The following is a 19,432-nucleotide window of genomic DNA, read 5'->3' on the forward strand; positions in this document are numbered from 1 at the left end:
ATTGATCAATTAACACCTGAGTTCCCCAATGAGTTTTATTATATATTGCTTGCAATATTCTTAAGGCCGTTGCTTTAGAGAGCACCTCTAGGCCATCGGGTAAAACCCATTTGCCTTCCTCTTTTTCCCACACTCCCATTTGATCCAATCTTTCTTTTTCTTGTGTGGTGAATGTTAAGATATATTTTACACCATGAAACCAACAATGCTTTTTCTTAGGATTTCCACAGGCGCATTGTATGGAATCTACTCCATACATTTTCCAATATGACCAGCAAGGTGCTGTCTCTAGATCTTCTCCACAGGTGGTACAATCTTCCCTCCACATAATCACTGGTTTGTATGTTAGCGTCAGCAATGCTGCTCTTTTCGCCTCTTGATCAGCTAGGTTGTTTCCTCTTACTATAGTTCCTATCCCTGCCTGATACCCTCACACATGTACCACTGCTATTTTCTTCAGGTATCATAGGGCTCGCAAAATTTCCTTTATTAATTCTTCGTGAGTCAGTCCTTTTCCCTGGGAGTTCATTAACCCTCTTTCCTCCCAAATTTTCCCAAAGGTGTGCACTATCCCATAAGCATACTTAGAGTCAGTATAAACGGTCCCTTCCTTCCCTTTCAATAGTTCCAATGCTCTAAGTACTGCATATAACTCACATGCCTGAGCAGACCAACTAGGGCTTAGGGGACCAGATTCAACTACCTTCAAGGTTTTTCCATCTACTATAGCATACCCAGACTTTCGTTTCCCTTCTACAACCCGGGATGACCCATCAACAAATAATCCGTCTCTGAGCTCCAATTCTTCTTCTTCTAGATCTGGTCGGATCTTTGTTTGCTCCTCTATTTGTTGGAGGCAATCATGGGCAAGCTCGGAGGTTGGCTCCCCATACAAAAATCGGTCAGGGTTTTGCAAATATGTGGTTTCTATGGATAATTTAGGAGACTATATCAAAATACCTTCATACTTTAAAAGTCTAGCATCTGTAATCCATTTCTCCGCCTTCTGCTGTAATACTCCTCTTGTGTTATGGGGTGACATAACTCACAGTTCTCCCCCAAAGGTAATCTTGCCTGTTTCTTCCACCAAAAGAGCTGCTGCTACTACTACTTGTAGGCAGGTAGGCCAACCCCAGCTAACGAGATCGAGGAGTTTGGATAAATATGCCACGGGTTTCTTACTTCCAGCCCAGTCTTGGGCCAAAACCCCATGTGCTGTCCCTTCACCTACATCAACAAATAAATAAAAGGGTCTCTTGAGGTCTGGAAGACTGAGGACAGGAGCGTTCACTAGTTTGGTCTTAAGGACCTTCAGTCGTTCCTCATCCTCTGGGGACCACTTTAATAATCCGTCTTTTGTTAGTTTGTCATAAAGAAATTTAACCTTTCCACTGAAATTCTCTATCCATTGTCTACAGTATCCCAAAAGTCCCAATAATTGCCTTACTTGTCTTTTTGTCTGGGGAGCCTGAAGTGAAAGTATTCCCTGGACTCTTTCAGGATCCAATTTTTTTGTTCCCTTAGTCAGTCTGTGTCCTAGATATTTCACCTCCTCTTCTACAAATTGTAATTTAGATTTTGATACTTTTAGTCCTCTTAGGCTAAGGAAATTTAGCAATTTTATACTTTCTTGCCTTACTGCTTCTTCTTCCTTTCCTGCAATAAATAAATCATCTACATATTGTATTAGAGTTGTCTCTTCCCCCAGTATATAATCTCTTAGGATCTCTTCCAAGGCCTGTCCAAACAAATTGGGAGATTCAGTAAACCCTTGGAGAAGCACAGTCCATCTCAATTGATGCTTCTTATTTGTGTCTGGGTCTTCCCATTCAAAAGCAAAATAATCTCTACAATTTTCTTTAAGGGGACAAGCCCAGAAAGCATCTTTCAAATCTATTACACTGTACCGTTGATTCTCAGGTCCCAATTGACTTAAAAGTGTGTAGGGGTTGGCAACCACGGGAAATCTCTCAATAGTTCTCTTATTTATCTCCCTCAGATCATGTACCAACCTGTAGCTGCCATCCGGTTTCTTTACCGGTAAAATGGGGGTGTTAAAAGGCGACATACAGGGTTCAAGCAATCCTTGCCTTAAGAGCCTGTCTATTTCCGGTTTCAAGCCTCGTCTCCCTTCATTGGATAGAGGATACTGTTTGACCCTTTTGGGAACCTCAGGGTTCCTAATGGTTACTTCAAAGGGTTCAATTTCCAATCTTCCCACCGTGTCAGGGGTATACCAAACTTCAGGGTTTATCTTTGCTTCATTCACAGCTCGTAAGGGGCACAATTTAACACTTAACCTATTTTCTATTATATCTACTCTAATTTCTAATTCTACCATTAAATCTCGCCCCAAGAGATTATAGTCTGCTTCTGGAACTAGCAGGAATGAGCCCACCCCTACTTTAGAATGGGTTTCAAGAAAAACATCTTTTATTACAGGTACTCCAAAAGGTTCCCCTTTGGCCCCGACTACCTGTATTGTTTCAGATGATACTTTACATCCCCGGGGAAGAGTTTGGACAGTCGACCTTTCTGCCCCCGAGTCCACAAGGAACTCCTACTCTTGTTGTTGGGACCTAGTTTAACCTTTACCAGGGGCTCTGTTCTCTCCCATGTCCCCAGCAAATAAAGCCCCTGACAACCCTAGTCTTCATGAAACTGTTTTTCATCAGCCATCCTTTGTCGACATTCCCGCTTCATATGACCCCTCCTCCCACAGTAAAAGCAGGTAATTCCTCTTTCCTCCTTCCTCCCATCAATCCCATCAGTCCGCCTTGGAACTCGCTTATTTCCCCGCATGGCTGCCCCCTTCTGTAAAGGGGAGGGGGCAGTTTTCTGTCCTTCCCGAACTGCTGCTACCATCATCCTAACTTGCTTTTTATGAGTTTCATCCTCCCTCCTTACATAAACTTTTTGCGCCTCTCGCAATAATTCATCCAATCCTCTTCTTGCCAATCCTTCAATTTTTCTAGCTTCTTCTGAATGTCCACCCATGAGTTTGCTACAAACTGTGTTTTTAGCAGGGCCTCCCCCACTGGGGTATCAGGGTCCACTCCAGAGTATAACTGAAAGGTTTTTCTCAACCTTTCCAACCATTCTGTGGGGTCTTCATCTTTTTTCTGCTTTTCACAAAAAGCCCTGTGAATATTCTGTCCTTGAGGGACAGCTCTTCTTATTCTTTGTATTATAATGTTCCACAAATCTGCCATATGGGCTCTGTGTTGCGGATCCTGGTTGTTCCAGTCAGGGCGTTGCATAGGCCACTTGGTGTCCGCGAGGGGCCCTTGTTGGTGTTCATCATCCCATATTCTCATCCCTACATCTCTAATCATCCTCCTTTCCTCCGAGGTAAATAATATAACTAAAATAGATTGCACCTCATCCCAAGTATAAACATTCGGACCCAGAATTGGTCTAACGTTTCGGCAACTCCAAGAGGGTCCTCTAAGAGGTGTCCCATTTCCTTTTTGAACTCCCTCACATCTCCCGAGTTCAAGGGTACAGACACATATCCAACTTCTAAGATTTGGGCCGGATGCCCCGGTTGTCCTGCATTAGGGTTAGGGACCATACCCATTCCTGCTTCTCGGAGTGGGAACAATCCCAATTGCTCCCGCCTTTTCCTAGTCTGGCTTCTAGTTACCTGCTGGTTATTCCCCTGGAGCTCAACATTCAACTCATCCACCTCCAAGTCATCTTGTACCGGGGCAGAGGGTTCAGGATGTTGTAGTGAATGTGGAGGTAGGGGTAGGTAAAGGTTCTGGGGAGGAGAACGGAGTGGGGGGGGAAGGTGGTGGTGGAGGGGGGAGGAGGTATGTAGGGTGGAGGGGTGGAATCGGGTAGGTCTGTATCCTCTTTCAATCTTTTCTTCTTCTCCCTAGTACTAAGTGCAAACAACTTAGTGCGAGTTTCCCCCACTATCCAGAGGGAGGCGTACTCACTTTCCTCTAAGTTCAAGGGTTTTTTAGAATTCACATAAATATTTAAAGCCTGACATATCCAATCCTCAAATGAGCCAAACACTGGCCAATACAAATGGTCCCCTCTTATTTGTTTCCCTCCCCAAACCTCCATGCAGTAGTGCACCATTTTCACCTTGTCCTTTCCTTTCCTGGAGGGGAAGGCATCCCAATTTTTAATCATTAGTCCTAATGGGCTATCTGGAGGAATTTGGGGAAGCTTTACAAGGGTTCCCCCACCCATGGGACCAGAGGGCTTGCTTTTCCTCTGTCCCATCTTCCGGAGTGCCTTCTTACACACACCTCCACACTTCCCTCAATTCGTGGCCCAGCCCATCACTGGGTGTGGGAAGCGCACTACTATGAGGTCCACATTCACGTCGTCTCACAGAGACGTCTCACTCATCACACTCCGGGATCCCAACCCCGACTGAGCGGCCCCCGTTCCCTTTAAACGGGGCAACCTCAGTAGCCCCAAAGGACCACTGAAAGGTACTTACACAGTCCTGTGTCTTCGCCCAGGACTTCGTGCACAAAGATTAAGGGGTTGCCAGCTATTCTTTGCTTGCCACCGAATTTGGGTTCGTCGGTAAGGGTCCCAGAAGGAAGACTCCTGAGTGGGGTTCGCTGCCAAGGCAGCAAGGGTGCCTCCCCGTGAGGAGCTTCCAATGGATAGCCCTTATCCGAGTCACAGCACCAGATTGTTATAAATTGAGGTGAATAATTTGTTCAGCCTTTAGAAAGTCAGAAATTTATTGGTTACAGCAAGCAATGGCAAGCAAACAGCGCTGGGTGCAGCCGGGGAGTCAGCGCTCCACCAATGGCTCATACCGTTTCCCCCTTCCCACAGTCTTTTTATACTCTTTTTCTTCTGTGTCCGCAGTATTTCTGGGTGTACTCTGCGCTTGCGCCCTCTGTTGCTAGGGGGTCTTCTTCTACTCTCTGGTGGTCATTTGAGGAAGGCTCCTCTCTTCCTCCTCAGTGACAGTTCATGGCCCTGTAATGATCTTTTCCATATAAGGTTATAAGTTATATGCGCCTAAGTTCTAGTTGCACAGTCAGCTTAAGTAATCAACATACTATCTAGTTTCTGTTTTGCGGTTTTCTGTTATCTACACAAGTCTTTTCCTTTCTGTCTTGCAGTTTTCTGTTATCTATACAAGGCTTCTCCTTTCTGTCTTGCGGTTTCTTTAATGATGAACAAAGAGTTCTTTCCAGCTTATCACAGCTTGGTCTCTGTCAGAAGCTCTTACCCCATGCTGAAATTATTTTCTCATTGAAGTTATTGCCTTCAGCACAAAAACACCTTAGTGGCGAAGGCACGGAAGAATCTGGCAAGTAAGAATCCTCACTTCAGGAAAGCTTTACTTCCCATTGCTCAACTGAAGTAGTTCCAAATATTTGCAAACTTCCCAAATTAATTTGGATGGCCTGAGGAGGTGAAGAGTTGGAATTTTGCTTCCCATCTCAAAGCAGCAACTCATTTGCGTTAACCTCATCCACTGAGGATCACTTTACAGAACATAACACTACACAAAAAAAGGGCAAAAACAAGGGCCATTATTTGGTTTTCTATGAAGGGATGATAATATCCTAATTCTCTTAAGGAATAAAAGCTCTCAAGAAATGAAAGTCCACTCAGTGGTACAAAAGTAGCCCAAAGAAATGAGTAGATGGCAAAAGGGTGAATCCTCCCCCTGGTATGGATATCTAAGTGGCCAGTAAAGTACAGCTCTCCCCTCTTGTTCCCTGCAGCAGAATCAGGACCATGAAGCGGAAAAGTCACAGATATTCTTTCTGCCCTCCCTAACCAAAGCTGTGCCAAAACACAGATGCTGCCTTCAAACTGACTCAAATTCCAGCCTAGACCTCTCACCTTCCACACAACTCCTTCTTCAACACCCCACCAGCACCAACCCCCCCAAACTCCCACACAGATCCCTCAACACCCTGCCAGGAGCCCCAGCTGTCCCCGTTCCTCGGCAGAGCTTTCCCACCCTCCAGCAGATGCCCTGGTTCCCCGCAGGTGCCGTGGGATGGCACTCAGGAGGATCTGCTCCACGGCCTTCCCCTGGAGCAGGCTCAGGCTGCCAGGCCTATGGTTCCTGGATCATCCTTCCCACCAAGCCTTCCTGTGCACGGCTGTTCCATTTGCACCTTTGCGCTCAGCTCGGACTTCTTCACTGAACCACGAGTGATGGTGAAGGATGGAGAACAGCCTGGCAAGCTCTTTCTCCAGCTCCCTCTTTACTCTTGGGGAGGTAGAACATTCCACAGGAAAGCAACTGCTGCCACAAGGAGCGGGTGGCCTCAGGCACCTTTGGCAATGAAACAAGGCCTTTGACATAAGGAAGCACAAGCAATTCACATGAGTAAACAAGTAATGAGCACAGACATACCTAAGTACTTAGCAGCAGTTAGCATAAGAAAAACCTGGCAGGCCTAACTTGACCTGAGAGTGACTTGACAAAAAGCTTTAGCCATAGTCTACCAGAAGAACTAAGGGCAAGTGTGGAGTCAGCCCTGTGCAGGGAAGCCATGAGGAAGACTTGGTGCTGCTTTGGGGCATTGAGACGGCTCCTGGCCAGGGCCTGGACATCAGCTTCAAGTACAGCAATCTGACACAATGTATTTCTAACCCCCTGCCTATCGAATCACCTCAGCAGTGTAAAGATGGATGGTATGTTTGATACAATTCCTACATCAACCCACTGAAATTTATACGTGGCGGAGAAACATTTCAGTGGGTGCAGACCCCTGCCCTCCTGCCAGGTCAGTAAAAGGGCTTTTGGCAGAGAGTGCATTTGTCTGCCGATTTCTTTGAATAAGGGAGACCCCTCAGGACTGCTGTATCCTGAGGGAACACCGTTGGCCTTGACCTGTAGGCACTGCACAAGCTTAAAATCAGCTGCCTCAGCATCCAGGACCTCTCTTGGCCAGCATCCTGACGTGGATGCAGGACTGCTGCGAGGCACTGCTGGGACCCAGCGGGACGGGACCGACTGTCTCGTGTCCACATAGCACCCCCTCACACAGCCAGGGTCATCCCGAAACCAGACAAACGCTCACGTGTCAGCACAGGGGAGCAAAGAGCACTGGGCTCCTGTCAGGGTATCTCAGCTGGGCTTGCTCCACAACACACCCCCATTTTAAGGCCTGCTGATGCCCAGCTGCCAGAAATGCCTACCTTGTTCTCTCCAAGATGCACAGGGAGAGCCAATGAGCAGGATGCCTTGGGAGGCAAACCTTCCCAGCCTTTTCTGAGGCCAGGGACACACCAAGATCAGCCAAGACTCTCCACGCTGCCTGGCCCTCACAGCCCAGCTCTGTGCTGGCCCTGGGCCACAGCAGCATCCACCAAGCAAGAGGCAAATACATATTGCCAAGAGTTGAAACCCAGCAGACAGGGAAGATGTGAAAAGTGTGTGCATAAAGGCCTTTTAATTCACAGCTCTCAAAGAGAGCTTTGGGGCTCGCGGCTGGACAGAGATGCTGCTGCTCACACCTCTGTCCAAAGGGGGGAACACACCCTGCTGCAGGTGCTTGGGTTGGTCTCCGCAGGTCCAGGTGGATGCCAAACCTGCTCTTCACAGCCTTCTTCCTTGCCCTGCCCCTCTGCCAAGTGCAAAGGACCTCAAGGACTGAAAGGACCACAGAGAGCCAAAAGGGGACACTTGCACCTGCCTCACTGGGAGCTCCCTGGGAAACACTTCCCTTGAGAAGCAAGCCCCTTTCCTCCCAAGGCATTTCCCCAAACATGTAGCTTTCCTGGGGAACACCAACATACTCTTAAGAAAAGCTGGCAAGGCTGAATGACTTCAGGTCCTTTCAGGACAGGCACTCCAGCTGTAGCTCCTAATCCCCCAAGTGGGTTTCCAGGTGGAGGTTCAGAGGTGCAGCCCCAGGCCCTCTACAAACACAAGCTGCCCGCTGCCTCTTCACCTGCCTCACCTCCTGCCTGGGGTCACAGCAGCAAAACCAGGCTGTTCCCAGCCAGAGCCCAGAGCCCTGTTCCCGCAGGACGCTCTTGCCAGCACCTTCCAGGAGTCTCCACTGTGCACGCAGCATTTTTCATGCCCACTCTCAAGAGCCTTTGGAACACAGAGCACAACCTGGCTGGCTCTGCCACCAGCACAGCCCAAACACAGGCAGAGGAAGAAGCAGCAGGGGTTGTTTTGTTGCCATGCCCAAGAGAGCCTGAAAGGGTGCCCTCCCTCTGGTCTCACTTGGTTGGCTTTCTGACTGGGTCTGAGGCTGGGGCTGCCATTCCTTGCTTGTGGGGACCAGAACCACACACGGGATCCCAGCACTGCCTGACAGCGCTCTGGGCACTGGCACGGTCACATGTCTGAGTCTCGGGCACTGTGCTGCTGCTTCATTTGTTCTTAGGCACACCCAAAACTCTCTGTTAGGCCCAGATGGTCTCTGGTTCTGCCCTCTTCCTGATCCTGTGCAGGGATGGAGCACTGCTGTGTTTTCAGGAAGCTATTCTTGAAAACTTCCATCATTCCAAGCTCCTTTGCCCTCTGTGGATGCTTGCCATGGAGTCCCTCACAGCTGGGTTCAGAGCATCCTCAGGTGCTTTTCCAAAATCCAGGGGTTCCAGGGTGCTCAGCAAGATCTGCAACTCCACAGTGTTGTGGAACTGGACCTTCAGCACTGATCTGCCCTTGTTCCTCTGTGTGTGTGCACAAAACACAGCATGGAAGAGAACAGCAGGAGGGGCCTGTGTGTCCCAGAGCCCCAGATTTGCATCGCTTCAGCTCCACAGAGATGCTATGGGGAGGTACAAAGACAGGGTAAAGGGACAGTAACCAATGGCTAGACAGAGGGGGAGTAGCATATGACAAGGACCAATGGGAAAGTATGAAACAGTGAACATTCTGGAACTGGGGAAGGGACTAGAAGTGATGTCACAACAGTTATTAACATCAAGAACAAAGAACCATGGGATAAAGCCCCTAGCTGTCACTCTAACCTAAACTGTTGTATCCTCCCAAGGCATTCCTGCCCCTCCTTCCTCCATATGAGATACTACATCTCCCCCCTCTTTATTTACTATGAAAGCCTTTCCCACAGTGTTTCTAACAAATCTCATGAAACATGAAACCGCTAATGCTAGAACTGCAATAACAACCAAAATCCACAACAGTCCTCTAATAACAGCCTGGAACACCCCATTGTCCAAACAGGCTATCAAGCCAATCAGAGGTCTTCATCTTTGCCTCGATGTTCTTTATTTGATCTTGCATCTTCTTAATGTTGGTTTGTGTAGATGTGCTGTGTGATGTTAAGCTGAAACAACAAAGTCCTTCAAAGTCCTCACACCCATGGCCATGGGCAAGTAACAGGAAATCAATTGCTGCTCTATTTTGTAAGGAGGTATGCCTGGTGTTTTTTCATCTGCTAGAAGATCACTGAGTGTGGTGCTGGCCTGCTTACTGAGCCAGCACCCCAGGTGAGAAAGCTCACCAAGGGCCTTAGCGGTGGCCACCCATGGTAAAAAGATGGAGACCATGACCCCCTTTTTTTTTCCCCAATTATAAATTTGGTCATCACAATTTCAATCGAATTCAGCATATGATCTTTGATCTTTTTGTGTGAGCTAATTTATCCTTCTGCTTCCAATCCTGAATTAACGTAACGTTTGGGGTGAGCGTAGTAAGCTGGCCAAGGCTGCAGGGACCCCCTTGAAGATGTGAGGGAATTCCTGCCCATACCCTCTCTCCACAGATAAGAAACACACCCCCTGGGAGCACTTTGGGGTACAAAGAGGACTCAGATAGGATGTGACTGGTATAATTGCACCAAGTGGCCACATTATATTCTTTCTTATTAGGTGTTACATTCTTCCTAATAATAGATTGGGCCTGTGTGGTATCTGACCAAGGCTGACTAGATTGTTTATAAAAGAAATGGATACAAAATGTTGCTTTTGCAGACCCCAATAAGTCCAGTTCCTGGGGCTCTTGTGGTGCATGTGGAAGTATCTTCATCGACTCGTCCCAAGTGTCCACAGGGCTGGGTTTCTTACCTGCATAGGGATAGTCTCTTGCTGTCAGAGGAATTCCCACTAGGCATCTAGATAGCGGGTCATCTACACTGCCCATGGCCATGCAGAAGTTGTCTTGTTTCAGGGTCTTGGCAAGTGACACACAGATGTTTTGTTTCAGTTGCTGTATAATCCATGCAGAGGCAGTGCTCATAGCAATCCTTGTGTGCAGCATTATCTTGTTGGAAAATGCCATGGTATTCCTTTGGGTACTGGGCATCAAGCTATGGTTATTACAGTATATGTTTTCGCATGTTGCAAAAAAAGTAACAGTTATAAACTGTTTTTTCCCTTTCCTCACTTCCCAAGTCTTTCTGGTCCCCCATTTCTCCTGCTTGTCTTTTCTCTCCCCCTACTCCCCCTGTGTTAGTAACTGTGTGTAAGGAGCGGCGAATAGGGTTTGGATATCGAAGGGTAGGTCAAGGGAAATAGTTTGTATGTGTATGAGGGTGGAGGTTGTTGTAAGTAGGAGAAGAAGGAACTAGTAGAAATATCTGTGCGTGATTAGGATGCGAGTAATGATATTAGGGTATCTGCCTTTCTTTTTCTGGAGCCGCCACACGACTGCCTCTTCTTGTGCTTGCGCTTCTTGATCTGATGCATGATGTGTTTGTCTGGGGTTTGATTCGGAGTCAGGTTCTAGGTAGAGTTTTATATATTTTCTGGGGATCCACTTTGGCTCTGTATCTGTAGAAACACAAGCATAGCCTCTCCCCCACATGATGAGAGGAAAGGGTCCCTGGAGTTGTTTAGTTTCAGGGTCCTTTATAAGGACTGGGGGTTTTTCTCGAAGGCGTGCTTGGGTATTGTTAGAAAAATGTCTTATAATTGGAGTGTTGAGTTCTCTAAAGGAGTTATTAATAAAGTTAATGCCATATAAAACTTTGCAGAACCTTTCTATAGGTGACTGGGTTATATTGTTAATTTGTTGTTGTTTAAGAACCCTTTTTATCTCCCAGTATGCTCTTTCAACAATAGACTGTCTGGTGGGGTTGTAGGGAATGCCTGTATTATGGCGGATCCTCCATTGTTGGAAGAACTCTCTGAGTGGTTTGGAGATGTATGCAGGGCCATTATCAGTCTTGATTGTTTGAGGGACTCCAAGCGTTGTGAATGCCAAATAAAAATGCTTTATTACATCTTTTGTTTTTTCTCCTGAGTGAGCTGAAGCAAAGATTGCACCTGAAAAGGTGTCAACAGATACGTGAATGTATTTTAATCGCCTAAAAGGTGTAAAATGAGTCACGTCAGTTTGCCATAATTCTAAACTGCCCAAGCCCCGAAGGTTGGTTCCGGTCGCCATGGATGGTAAAGCAAACGATTGGCAATTGGGGCACGTGGTTACAATGGCCCTTGCCTGTTTGTTGGTAATCTTAAACATTTGAACTAAGGCGGGCACATTTTGGTGGTAAAATTGATTACTGAGTTTTGCCTGATTAAATATGTCTGGTAGCATGTGGGTAGTGTGACTGCCATTTCTAGCAAATCTGCTTTCCGATTGCCCTCTGCTATGGAACCAGGAATAATACGGCTTCATGGTCCCTGGGGGTCTGTCTGGCCCCGGGGCCGCAGACGCCGTAGGTGTCCCGGATAACACTGTGCTGATGAGGCTCAGCCTGTCTGGGCTCCTGGGCTAGCTCTGAGCCGCTGGCTACCTTATGAGCACTTGTGGAGTGATTTCAGCTCTTAGTGATTTCAGCTCTGTGCTCGCAAAGTGCCTCAGCAGACGCAGGGAAGGAGAGAGGTGAAGGCTGTGTGGAGTTCTGCGGAGATGTCTTTATTGGCAGCTTCTGCAAAGGGTTCCAGTGACAGCTCTTCCGTCTGAACTGGGCAATGGTATGGGTTTATGTAGGCTGTTGAGGGATCAGGATTTGTCCTATGGCTGAGGTCGAGGAGAATACGACCTATAGTCTTACAGAGAGATAACAGGGGTCTGATGTGCGGAAGAGGGGTAGCCCTGTTCCACTCATTATGACTCTGCTTTTCTTATCTTAGGCTAGTGACCGCCATGGAGGCCTTGCAGGGCCTCTGACTGCTACACAGGAAGGTCTGTGTATAACCTGACATGCATTATATGAAATGGTTGCTCTCAGTGGGAGATAAGCCATATTAATTCCGAGAGCAAGCGGAACAATTTAAAGTTGGATACTTCTTTTAGCATAGAATGTTCTGCCCTTCCAGCTATCCCGGCTACATAAGCCGAATCAGTGAACAGATTAAAAAGTTGTTGAAATTTTTTAAAGGTTCTAATGACTGCCGCCAATTCAGCAATTTGAGGGGGTCCTTCAACAATCTGAACATCAGACTCCCACTTCTGAGTGTTCGGATCCTACCAAGTGATAACTGATTTATGTGATTTTTCCGGAACCGTCTGTGAAAACTGTTAGGGCTTTGAGAAGGACTTTACTTTTTAAAGAATTTGGGACCAAATTGAATGTTTCTTTTAATAATTTATGTTTTGGATAATGGATAGAGATTTGTCCAGGATAGCTGTCTAAAGTGAATTGAAGGTGTTCATTTGTTTGCAATAATGATTCTAACTCGTGTAATCTAAAGGGCAGGTAAATGCATGCTGGGTCACACGCTGCGAGGGTTCGGAGGCAGTTTCTGCCTCTAATGGTCAGTTGAGCTATCAACTCTTGTGGGGTTGTAGAGGATAAGTCCCACTGAAAAAGCAGTCCATGGAAATGGGGGGACTTACCGAGGATTGCAAGCTGGAAGGTCAGGGAGCGGTTGATGTGGCATGCTTTTCAAGATGAGATAGCATGCGCTACCTTTTGCAATGTGTCGAGGACCTCTGGAGTTCAAATGTGTTGAGAGCTCAGGTCATGGCTTCCCTTCAGTAGGTTGAACAAAGGTGACAGTTCTTCTGTGGTGAGGCCAAGAAATGGTCAGATCCAAGTAATGGAGCCACACAGGGGCTGTAAGTCTCTCAGTGTCTGTGGGTTGTCCTTGATGGAAATACCTTGGGGAACGATGGTCTGTTTGTTGATTAAAAATTTGAGGTATTTCCACAGGCAGCAATATTGGATTTTTTCAGGAGCAATATCAAAACCTGCATCCTCAATTGCTATAACAGTCTTTTTGATCACCAAATTGAGGTAAGTGTTGTCTTGGGAGCAAATTAGGATATCGTCCATGTAATGCAGAATAATAGCATCAGGGAGGACCTTCCTTACTGGTGATAAAATCGTGGCCACAAAAATTTGACACAAAACAGGGGAATTTTTCATTCCCTGTGGTAATGTCACCCAATGATATCTTTTGAAGGGAGCTTGACAGTTGATGGTTGGCACAGAAAAAGCGAACTTGGGAGCATGTCTGGGATAGAGCGGGATGTTGAAAAAGCAGTCTCTGATATCAAGGACCGTAAGCTACCAGTCCCTGGAAGCATGGAAGGTGAGGGGAGGCCTCGTTGTAGGGGGCCCATATCCTCCAGGATGTCATTTACTTTACGAAGGTCCTGGAGCAGTCTCCGCCTGTCCTTGCCCAGTTTTTTAATGACAAAGACAGGGGTATTCCAAGGGCTAGTAGATGGTACAAGGTGCCCTTTTAGTAGTTGTTCCTCTACTTGGGTGTGGAGCGCCTCTAGTTTGTCTTTTGGAAGGGGCCACTGATCCACCCAAACTGGATCCTCGGTTTTCCAAACCAGTGGTGGAGTGGCATGCTCTACAGTGGCCCCTACTAGAAATCCCAAGATGGTTGCGGGATCTCTAGCCTCTCCCCACATTGTGATAAGACATCCCTGCCTAGTAGAGTGATGTTACTTGTTCTTACAAAAGGCTTTACTGTTGCAACTTGTCCTTCTGGTCCTTCCACCTGAACAAGGTGCTTGCTTCTCAAGGAGGTAACAGCTCCTCCAATCCCAGAGACAGTGCCACAAGGGGACACCAACACCCTGTCGCATGGCCACTTAGATGTGGGACGAGGGTAACATCAGCCCCTGTTCAGGTGCCAGCTGTGGCCGCGTGGCGGCCACCTTCCAAGAGTGTCTCCCTTGATGAAGGCAGATAGCCAAATGAGCACCAGACGCTCATGTAGGTAGATGGTGTGTAGCAGGTCGACCGGAGAAAACAGGAGAGGCTCTCTGTGTAGGCTTCCAACCACTGTTTATTAACAGGAAGGCTGAAGGGTCCCAGGGACAGCGAGGAGCAGGGCTCAGAGCCCCGAACAGGGGAGGGTCCAAGGTATTTAACTGACATGGGGTAGGCGGGGTGAAACAGCTCAAGGGCCAGTGGGAGGAGGGATAAGGGCAGGCACAAAGGTGGGCTAAAGGAACAGTAACCAATGGCTAGACAGAGGGGGAATAGCATATAACAAGGACCAATGGGAAAGTATGAAACAGTGAACATTCTGGAACTGGGGAAGGGACTAGAAGTGATGTCACAACAGTTATTAACATCAAGAACAAAGAACCATGGGAAAAAGCCCCTAGCTGTCACTCTAACCTAAACTGTTGTATCCTCCCAAGGCATTCCTGCCCCTCCTTCCTCCATATGAGATACTACTGAAAGGGGTCCAGATTCAGTCCTTCCCAGCACCTGGGGCCTGAAATACGGTGTTTGCTGGCACTGCCAGTTCCCAGACCCGGCAATTTCCTATTTCCAGCAGAGCCCAAGTTCAGCAATTTGATGGCACAGAAAGCCAAAATACAGCGATATCCCAGTGCCAGCACGGGCACTACCCGGATCTGGTAATTTGCCGGTGCCAGGACTCCAGATCCAGCAAATTACTGGCACCTGCACTAACCAGGTCTGGCGTTTGCCAGCACTGGTACGGCCCAGATGCAACAATTTCCTGCTGCTGGGACACTTGGGGGTCTGGCTGAGCAGCAAAGGTGACCCTGAGGCAGGAGCTTTCCTTGGCTGCAACCAAGCCTCAGCATGCAAAGACCTTCCCGGTGCTGTGGCCTGGGCCAGGAGGGATTGGAGCATGGGAGCTGACCCTAAATGTCTTCTCTCAAGTGACACTAGGACATGGAACATGGAGAAGCCAGAGCTGACTCTCAGCTTTGCACAGTTCCCTGGAAGAATCCTGTGTGTGAAGCAGCCTGGGAGAAGGGTTTACATGCCAGGAGCGAGCAATTCAGAGCCCTTTTCTCTCCTGTGGGCTGAGGTTCTTGGCGCCCTTGCCCTTTCCAAGGGTCCTCAAGCTGCCTGCCAAGAGGCCTTTTTCACTGGGATGAGAAGAGTCCTGCTGCAAGGCTGTTCTCAAGCTGCTTCTGCTGCAGATGTGCCAGAGGAATGCTCATTGCTTGCAGTCTCAGGTCCTGTGTGTATGCAGTGAAACTACAGAAGGAGGGAGCAGCTCTGCTGGGGGAAGAGTTGTCTTTTTCTTGGTGATTTTTTTTTTTAATGAACTTTCCCTGTCAGCTCTGGGCAGAGCTCTGTAACTGTATGTGGTATTTGCCTGTGGCATTGTGGAGGTGGCCAGGGGGACCTTTCCCAAGCTGTCTGCAGAGGAATCCACATCAGCCCTATTGCTGGCCATGGGTCTATGTACAAAATCACGAACGGGAAGGGAAGGCTGTGGAATGTGTCTCAAGCTGTTTATTTTCCAGCATCAGTCTCATTACATGGTTATGACAATGGGTAGATGCCAGCAGCTCACATCCTCGGCAGCAGACAAAGAACTCAATATTACAACTTTAAAAGATTTTTGAACACAATGAGTATTTGCTTTGACCCAGATTAATAGGTCTTTTGTTCATGTTCTGAGATATCTGAACGTTCTTTATCCTGTAATATTGTCTCAAGCTGGTAAAAGATGTCCCATTGTGGTTTAGATAGATGGTTTGATAGATAGATGGTATAGATAGATAGATAGATATGGTATAGATAGATAGATAGATAGATAGATAGATAGATAGATCTCATTGCCCAGGAGCCCCTAAAGTTGCTACTTACTACTTAAAAGAATATCAGTTACAGACTATGAAGGGGATGATCTATTCCTCCTGTTAACAACCTGGGCCTCCGGCGACTGCACTGTCCACGATCTTCTTTTTTATTCCTCTAGTCTAACAATCCTCCTCAAACAGGAGCACCATTTATTGCTGGCCATGTGTCTATGTACAAATGATGAACAGGATGGGACAGCTGAGGAACTCATCTCGAGCTGTTTATTTTCCAGCATCAGTCTCATTACCTGGTAATGGGTATCCATTGTCATCTTCCCATGCCAATGGGAAGATGCCAACAGCTCACATCCTCAGCAGCAGACAAAGAACTCAATGTTACAACTTTAAAAGATTTTTGACCAATCACAGAAAGCAAAAGCATATTGGCAGTAGTTCTATCCAACCACTATAATCACATGTACCCTTGGTTAAAACAATGCTCACTTATTTCAAATACAATACCTGCTTGTAAGCCTTAAGATACAATGCACAGAGCTCCATTATTAAGCTTAGAACTTCCTAATATCTTGCTAGATATACTTTTCTGTAACTTAGAGAGTTATTCTAGCCAAGCATTAATACACTGACCATTGTTCTGTTTGTCCTTACTTTCTACATCTTGTATATTTTTTCTGCTGACAAATCTTACGTCTACTGCTTAGCTCTAATCGCAGTTCTGCTGTCTCTGAGACCTGCTTTTTGCAACTTGCCCAAAACCCTGATTGTAAGGATTCCCATTTGTAGAAGTCCATGTCCCCCTGGAGGTCCCCAGCCCCTGCAGGTCCCTTCCCATACCTATATCAGTTGTGTTGGTTCCATTCCACGAGCTCCAGGGTCCCATCTCCTGCCACCCTGAGAGCCCTGACCAAGGATAGGATGTTTCCACTGTCCACAGTTCACAGTGCTTTTTGTTGGTTCACAGTGATCTGCAGGGACATGGGGATGGCAGGGACAGAGGGGACAGTGGGGACATCAGGGACAGTGGAGGGACTGATGTCCCTAGGAGCACACCTATGCCTGCTATGGGGAGCTGAACTGCCACTGCTAGGGGTCTCACATTGTACTGGCTGCTGTGGGGCTCAATCAAAATGTCAAACTTTCTCTCCTTCCATCTGAACTGACAGTTCCCCATCTTCTCCTCTAGTCCCCAGGGCCCTGCAAGTGGCATCCAGCCCCTCTGTGACACAAAATCACAGCTAGGGGAGTGACAAATGGCACACCAGAGACACCCAGAAGCTGCAGCAACAGCACCCATGGGTGGGGGGTTCCAGCACCACCACAGTCCACAGGCCATGGAAGGGCCCTCAATGCACCCCTACACCGCAGGGACCAGGGAACCTCAGACACATTCCTCTGGCCTGGGGACAGCCCAGCCCAGCCCTGCTTCTCCCACTCACTGAGTCCACTCCTGTAGCAGCCACAGGCCCTTCAAGGCCTCCCTGGTGGTCACTTGCCTAGTCATGATGACCGGTCCAAAGTAGCCCCTCTTCCACCTTCAGACCCTCATTGTCTCTCTGTAAGACCATAGGTCATATTTGCCTCGACCCTTACTATTGGACTGTTTCCCAAAACCCCTACACCCTATATAAACCCCCATTTCTGCCCAGTTTGGCAGAAGAGCTGTCACTGAAAAACTTCACAGAAGTTGCCAATAAAGACACCTCTGTGGAACCTTATACAGCCTTCTCCTCTCTCCCTGCATCTGCCGAGGCACCTTAGCAAGCAAAGAGCTGAAATCACTGAAGAGCTGAATTAACCAAAGAGCTGATCTCACTTAAGAGCTGAGCTGATTGCCTGCAGCTGGGAGCTTGCCTGAGGGACCTGGACAGGTTGTGTTTAGTGCTATCCAGGACACCAAAGACAGCTGGGGTCGTATAGACCCCAAGAACCCCAGGCGGTAATACTGTCCCTGCCTGGGACCCACACAGTGCACAGTTTGAGGATAGCTCCCCATGGTCTTCCTGCCCCAAACAAATCTTTGCCCTTCCCCAGAACCCCTGAGCAGCTTTGGGGTGACAGCTGAGGGAGAGGGGGAGGGATGACAATACAGGGGGGTACCCACCTCCTGTCCCAAATGATGAGCTGCCTCTGGATGACAAATGATTGCCTTAGAGACAGACTCCCAAAAATGTAGGCAAGCATGGGAACTATTTGGATAGGGACAGAGACAGGGTGGAAATGGTGGCTCCAGAGGACACACCGGGCTGAGAGGTCACTGCTGTAACCCCCCCCCCCCCCCCATGCATTCTCCTCGCCATATACAGCTCCCCCGACCCCCTATGGCTCCCCAGCCCCTGACTACAACCCCCATCTATAGAGCTCCCCCAGTGCCACAGAGACTCTCAAGGCTCACATAGCTACCCCCAGCCCCATAGGGTCCCCCTTGTTCCCATCAGATGCAACACTACCTCCAAAGCAAGCGCACCCAAGCACAGACAGTGCCGTGCCATGCTGCAGCTCCCTGCAAACCACAGTGGTGGCTTTGAGGCCAAAACCCAAGTCACTGACAATTTTCCACTCTTTATGTCTAGAACTGACCAAGAAACGTCCCATGGTAGGATATCACTTTCCTGCAGTCACCGCAATGACCAAAGGCAAACTGACCCCTCGATGAGGCTTTCCCCAGGAGAAGCTGTGTTTGTTCCCTGTCCAGGCCAGCCTGTTCTTTCAGGGGGCAGTGGGCACAGGGGAAATGGCAGCCCCTGAAGGAAGCGGGATTGCCCAGAGAGCTGCCTGATGCCAAACAGACTTCAGTGTTATGAAGGCAGAGGAGAAGTGGTCCCTGGGAGGCCAAGCCAGCCAGATCTATTTGTCCTGGCAGGTTTAATCTGGGAACAATACTTGGATATACAGAAATTTGGAGGTGATATCCCAGTATTGGCCATGGGCACCTAGAGGAGAAGGACAGTTCTTTTCCATAGGAAGGAAAGCATGGAGCCCCAGTGCTTTAGGGACAGATAAGAAGCAGCTCTAAACATGCCAAGGTCAGTCAGATCTGTCAGGCAGCCCCTGGGAACCCAAACCAGCCAGACCTGTTCCATGTTCACTTGGTTCCATGAGGCCCTGAAGGGTCAAAATGGCCCCTCAGTTCTTTGGGGCTGAACAATGCCACAGTGACTCCTTGGTCCCATGGAACACCACAGGATCACAATGGTCCCCTTGGTTCCACAAGCCCATGCAATGTCATAGTGGTCTCCATAGGAAGGAAAGCACTGAGTTGTTGTTACAGATGAGTAATGTGATGGTTGGCTCCCACAATTAAGAGATTAATATTATGTGTATGTTAAGAGAAGTCTTATTGATATATAGTTATTGTGATATGTTCATCCCATTGTGATATGTTCTTTCCCCTCTCCCTTGTATTGTCACTGAATGCCCTTGGCAGATGGGGCATTTGGATGGATAGAAGGCTTGTTACTATGGCAACACCTGACCTCCAATCAAGATGTAAGAAAGTGATCTGCACCAATGGATGGCAAAGAAGAGTTGACTGACAGACTTTGAGAGGTGTCTTGGTTT

General features: G+C 47.9%; 2 long non-coding RNA genes across 2 annotated transcripts; one reads left to right on the forward strand and one right to left on the reverse strand.

Moving 5' to 3' along the window:
* Positions 1 to 4,356: 4,356 nt before the first annotated feature.
* On the forward strand, positions 4,357 to 6,728 carry LOC128820600 (uncharacterized). Its single transcript, XR_008440917.1, has 2 exons — positions 4,357 to 4,454; positions 4,846 to 6,728. It is a non-coding gene; the product is annotated as an uncharacterized LOC128820600 (long non-coding RNA).
* On the reverse strand, positions 4,895 to 19,014 carry LOC128820602 (uncharacterized). The gene is made up of 3 exons (XR_008440919.1): positions 18,946 to 19,014; positions 16,709 to 16,839; positions 4,895 to 4,969 (listed from the first exon to the last, which is right to left on the reverse strand). It is a non-coding gene; the product is annotated as an uncharacterized LOC128820602 (long non-coding RNA).
* Between the last annotated feature and the right edge of the window lie 418 nt (positions 19,015 to 19,432).

The sequence above is a fragment of the Vidua macroura genome, chromosome 29 (genome assembly GCF_024509145.1).
Source record: "Vidua macroura isolate BioBank_ID:100142 chromosome 29, ASM2450914v1, whole genome shotgun sequence".
NCBI classification, from domain to species: domain Eukaryota; kingdom Metazoa; phylum Chordata; class Aves; order Passeriformes; family Viduidae; genus Vidua; species Vidua macroura.